The 5,748-nt window shown below is 50.7% G+C and overlaps 1 long non-coding RNA gene across 2 annotated transcripts in view; it reads right to left on the bottom strand.

Moving 5' to 3' along the window:
• Window positions 1-1,878, bottom strand: part of LOC102496687 (uncharacterized) — a 7,948-nt gene extending 6,070 nt beyond the window's left edge. For both annotated transcript variants that reach the window (XR_001370421.1, XR_003549518.1), the window contains exons 1-2: window positions 1,636-1,878; window positions 615-781 (exon numbers count right to left, since the gene is read on the bottom strand). This is a non-coding gene — a long non-coding RNA (uncharacterized LOC102496687). The remainder of the gene's footprint in view (window positions 1-614; window positions 782-1,635) is intronic.
• Window positions 1,879-5,748: the final 3,870 nt, after the last annotated feature.

The following is a 5,748-nucleotide window of genomic DNA, read 5'->3' as shown; positions in this document are numbered from 1 at the left end:
GGAAGTAATGATAATCACTGGGTCTCCTTCCTCGCAATCCCTTCCTGCCTTGGTTTACCTAAACACCAGAAGGCACCCCTGTAGGACATGGCATGCCACAACCCCCTTCCCGACTCTCCATCCTGTCAGGATTTGGGGCGCGCACACACATGTGTGGTGTGTGTTTTTTTTTAAGCTGGTAGGTCTGAGATTCCAACTGTAGTCGGCCATACGGGATCTGGTTTCCTTAACCTCTCCTAACTAGGTTATGGGGCCAATTCAATTTTTTTTTTTTTGAGAGAGATTTTTGCTTTAAGGTGTGAACACTTGCAAAGAGAGACAGAAAGCAAGAAATCAACCCCCCACCCCCCCAGGGGGATGGCCATGCCACAATCCCTTCTCTTCCATTCTCCTCTTGAGATTTTGGGTACACATGCACATTTGCCCGGTGTAAATTTCCAGCCACCAGGTCTGGGACTTGAACTGTGGTTGACTACGTGGGAATCTGGCAATGTAATCATTACACCATCTGGTGGTCTCTCCCCTCAATATATTTTTTAAAAATAGCTTTTATTATAGAAATCCTCAAACATAACAAAAGGGGAGAAAAATGTGTTATAATGGGCTCTTGTTACCTCTACTGGCTTCAGCAATTGTGACCGTCTCCTAGCAGCATCCTCTGTGACCTGTAACTGCTCCCTGAGCTTCGGTCTTTCCTCCGCATGGACCCGAGGCCCACCTTTCTGCTGTTTATGTCAGGTTTTCCTTTCCATCAGTACATATTTTAAGCTTAAGTAAATATCTATTTAAAAGAAAACATGATTTAACTGTGATAAAAAGGAGAGCCAGGATCACTTGCCATATATAGAAGATAACTGTAAAAATAAATACAACAAAAATGAATAAATACATGCATAAATACAACAAAAATGTTATTAAATACTGTCAGATACTGTTGACTACCAGCTTCTGCTCATTCTGTTAAAAAGAGGGAGTCCTCAGCAAGTCTCTCTCTCTCTTTTATTTTTGTTTTCTTTTGCCAGAGGATGTACACGCTTGCTAGAGAGAGGGACAGAGAGAGACCACGCATGCGAGAACGTGTCTCTCATGGGGGATGGTCATGCTACAATCCCTCCTCCTCCATTTTCCTCTAAGGATTTCTGGCATGCCCCAGCGTATGTTCCAAGCTACCAGGTCTGAAATTCAAACTGTGCAACTGGCCATGTAAGATCCAGCCCTCTTAACCTGCATGCCATTGGCTGGCCTAAAGTGCAGGCGTTTGATAGATGTAATTAATGTTCAAAATCAGTTGACTTTAAGTAAATGAATTTATTATAGATGATCTGTGTGGACCTAAGCCAATCCACTGAAAGACTAGAAGAGCAGAGCTGCGGAAGAAGAAATCTCACTCGGGGACAGCAGCTTCATTGTCTGCCCAAATTTCCAGTCCGCCTCCCCGACGGCCTTGGATTTTCCTAGTCAGCCCCACAATCAGGTAAGCCAATAACCTGCGATAGAGCCCTTGCCAAGTGTCTCCTCTCGGTTTTGTTTCTCTGGTATGACCCTGTCCCATGTAGTAGCCTAGACATTGTATTCTGCAGCTGGAGGGGGAGCTGAAGCTGCGTTTCCACCCCTGTAGTTTTGCTTCTTCCTTACCCCCACTGAGAATGTCCACTTCCACAAGGCCTCTTTTCAAGTCTCACATTGTGTCTTCAAGGTCCAACCTGAGTCGCTGACTCCATGAAGCCTTCTCAGCTTCCTTGTATCTGTCTGAGCTCCTTCCTCTAAGTTTAGACAGTGTTACAGGTGATCGCTCCTCTGGTCTTCAGCCCAACTCGTCTTTTTTTTTTTTTTAATTGCCACAGAACATGCTTGTGTCCAGCATGTGTCTCTCTCTTTTCTTTTTTCAAGAGAGATTTTTGCTATAGGGCATGTGACTCACTGGAGAGACAGAGAGAGAGTGAGAAATCAACCACAATCCCTTCTCCTCCATTCTCCTCTAGGGACCATGTGTGCACGCGTGCAAGCACACGATGGCGGTACTGAAGCTCCAACAGTGTAAGCGGAGCATCTCTGGTTTTCTGACGCATTTCACAATTTCTGTCCCTCCACACATGTCAACATTTTCATGGCATGAAACATCTCCACCCATCTGGGACTCAGACATATCCTAGAATAACTCAAGGGGGCCTTTTGAATTGGGTCTCAAAACAGGGAACAGAGAGGCTGAAGAAAGGCCTTGATGTCCAGTTCCGAGGTCAGACTTCCACTGTCTCCACTTTCCCAACCTTCAAAAGCAGGGATTCGAAGTCTCCTCTGCTTCCATCCAGGGACAACCTGATGGAACAGAATGTCAAAGGATCTGAGAGGAAGACAGACCTTAAGTAGAGGAGGAGAAACGTGGAGGCTAGAAACGAGCGTGGCTGGAGGGGACAGTCCATGGAAGAACGACCGCGACAGTCAGAGGTGCAAGCCCACGTGAGCCTGGGAAAGAGATGCCAGGTCTTGGACTAGCCGGTAGGGCAGGGTGACTGCAGGGCCTCATGCAAAGGACACGCTGTTGTCAGGTGCACGGTGGGAACCTAAAGCAAGGAACCCTGCGCCCACTCCCACACCTGAGGGAGCAGGTGACTGGCCAGCCCCCACCCATCTCTCCGTGCTGAGCTGCACCTTCGCAGAGGATGGGGATCACACGCCCAGGAGAGATGGCGGTGTTTTCCTTTAGCTCAAAGGATCGCAGGGCTCTTCACACACAAGGAGCCCTGTCAGCAACTCACTAGGGAGGCCCAGGGAGCCTCAGGCACAGACCCATGAGAAAGTGAGTTTCTCCTCTGGCTCCCATCCTTTTCTCACCTCCCCTGAGGACAAGAAGAATGTCCATTTCCTGGGAAGAGAAAGCAGAGGGCACAGGCTGCTGCCATAGCTTGGTGACTTCCTGGATTAAAACTCTTTCTCCAGGACAGCCTGAGATAGCAGATCGGAGCTCTGACCTTTCCTGGGAGGTGGAGTGATTCTGCCAGAGGCATGCAGTGTGGCTGGGGGTGACAGGGAGGAAGGAGGGGCCGAAACAGACTCACATCCTCATAGCTCTGCTGGATACACTGAGCCTGTTGGCATCTTTCCCCTCATTGAAGTGCTCTGGACCCTCCTGTAGCTGGGTCCAGGCTGAAATCCCATAGCAACAGCAAGACAGGCCGGCGGTGATGCAGTTCAAGCCACCAGGTCCAAGACTCGAACTATGCCGCCAGCCGTGTTGGATCCAGCTGCCTTAACCTCTAAGCTAAGGGCTGGCCCGCACCCTATAGCTTTTTTGGAGAGGTTTTCGCTACAGGGTGCGTGTGCTCGCCAGACAGACAGAGAGAGACATAGAGACAGAAAGCGAGAAATCACCCCCCAGGGGGGATGGTCACGCCGCAATCCCTTCTCCTCCATTCTCCTCTCGGATCTTGGGCACGCGCGCGCCCGCCGTGAGTTTTAAGCCACCAGGTCCGGGACGCGAACCGCGGTCGACTACGTGGGAGTCCAGCGACATAGCCATGACGCTAACTGCTGGTTCCCCCGCACCCTATAGCTTTTAAGAAGTAAATGTTTTCAAAAGATGCTGAATCTGGTGTGGGGAAGAGCACAGAGGGGCACAGCGGCCCCTGCGCTGGTGGCTGGTGCAGTGCTCTTCAGAAAGCAGTTACCTCTCCAGGGCCAAGGTGTCGGGTGAAATATACAGACCGGGGTCAGGCCAGCTCACGAGGCCCGATGGCCTCAGCAGACCTTTTGGTGGAGTGGGCACTCAGCCACTGGCCATATCTTAATGAGATAATGTATGCGAGAGCACTTTGCCAAAGAGAAAACTCCATCCAGATAGGTGAATCCCGGGCTTCTTCTAGAGAATAGAGGCTCTCAGCGCACATTCCATTAAGGAATTTCACACTCTCTCTCCTCCTCCAAGCCCTCTCCTTTCCTCCCTCTCCTGAACAAAAATATATTTAGTAACCCTATCTAGATCCTCTTCTTCCCCTTAATTTGACTGAGGAGCGAGGGGAACACGGGATGAAGTGGGGGCGGAGGAGAGGGGGCGGTTGAGCTGCAGGGAAGATTAGAGGAGCTGAATGTGTATCTCGGCCGAGTGATGACTGAGTGCAGACAGGACAAAGGCCTCCTGGTACTTAGTACAGAGGACAGAGGGAGGAGACACGGTTTATCAGGGACCACGCTTCTCTGGGAGAAGGAGAACCAAAATGGGGGGAGGTGTCGAGCTTCAAGGATTAACGGAGAGAATGAGGAACATTTCCTACTGGAGTCGCCGGCTTCTTTCAAGTCAGTTCTGTCTTTCTGGAACTGCAGGGTCGCCTGAGCCTTAAGAAGTTCCAAGAGGCTACATGTGTTGAACTTCATGTATTAGGTACTTGCACAGATAGAGAGACAGAGGGAGAGGGAGAACACACCTCCCATGGGGCATGGTCACGCTGCAACCCCTTCTCCTCCAGCTCCCTCCTTTCAGGATGTTTGAACACGTGCATGGTATATTTTTCAAGCTGCCAGAACTGCGACTCAAACCAAGTGGTCAGCCATGAGGGATCTGGCTGCCTTCACTACCAGGCCATGGAGCCGGGGCCAACTAACTTATTCTTACAAGGTAAATGATTGATATTACCCATGGGGCTCAGAGAGATTATTTTGCCCAGAAGAATTCAGCAGCTGGCATGGGGAAACCGGGGCCCTGTCCAGTTCTGCCTGGCAACTATCACGCATAAGAAAATAAGAGCAGCCAGTCCTGCTTCAGGGGCTCCCGTGGCTGGCACTGCCATGTGCCCTACAAAGATGTTATTCCATTTCATCCTCGCAGCACCCCTATGAGGTAGAAACTATTATTATTGAATTCACAAAGCACGAATACATTAGGTATTGTGATTAATGGCCAATTAAGAAAGTCTATGTACTTCTTCCATGAAAAAGAGACAGAGAGATACAGAGGGAGAGACAGGCACTCCCAGCCCGGTACTTATGTGGGAATCCACCCCAGTCTTGGCTGGCTGGGGTCATAGGCGGGTGCTCAGGGAGATCCCGGGATGCAAACCCAGGACCTTTCCCATGTAGGTCCAGCTGTGTTACTGCTGCCACAGCCTGGCCCCAAGCAGACCGTATTCACAGCCCCCTTTTAGCGATGGGGAACCCGAGGCGTAGATAACATTACAGGGAAGTCACAGAGCCGGTAAACGGCCAGAGAGCGGGGAGCGGCAGAGCCTGAGAGAAGGAAGCACTGGGCACGGGGCGTGCGGACGCCGTCTGTTTTATGGGTGTCTCTTCCCAATGGTGTGGCTGCTCCTCAAGGACAGGGACCTCACCTTGTTTATCCTGTATTTCCAGCTCTGAGCACAATGCCTGGAACAAAGGGAATGCCTGCTACAAGAACTAGTGGTGCCTGATAAATCTGGCTGAGCAAGTGGCTCTGCTGGGGGCCAACTTGGTGGGGATTAAGTGAGACATATTTGTCTAGGGATTTCCAAGTCTAAAATGTCATGCTGCTGGGCTTCAGAAAAGACTGTTGGCAATGGGGATCCCTGCAGGAGGCTTCAAAGGTGACCTGGACCTTGACAATGGACAGGCCAGGGAGAGGGCTTCAGGTCCCCTTGTGGGGTTGGATTCACACCAAAGCAACAAAGGCGGAGAGGTGTGGCACTCCCCCCTACACTGTTCCTCCCACAGGGACAACTCCAGGGCATCTCCACTGGGGAAAAAACAGTACAGGAGGTGGAGGGTGGGTGGGTGGGTCAT

This window comes from Tupaia chinensis, unplaced genomic scaffold (genome assembly GCF_000334495.1).
Source record: "Tupaia chinensis unplaced genomic scaffold, TupChi_1.0 Scaffold000258_1, whole genome shotgun sequence".
In the NCBI taxonomy this organism is placed as follows: Eukaryota; Metazoa; Chordata; class Mammalia; order Scandentia; family Tupaiidae; genus Tupaia; species Tupaia belangeri.
The sequence above is the reverse complement of the archived record's forward strand: the minus strand, read 5'-3'. Positions and strand labels throughout refer to the sequence as shown.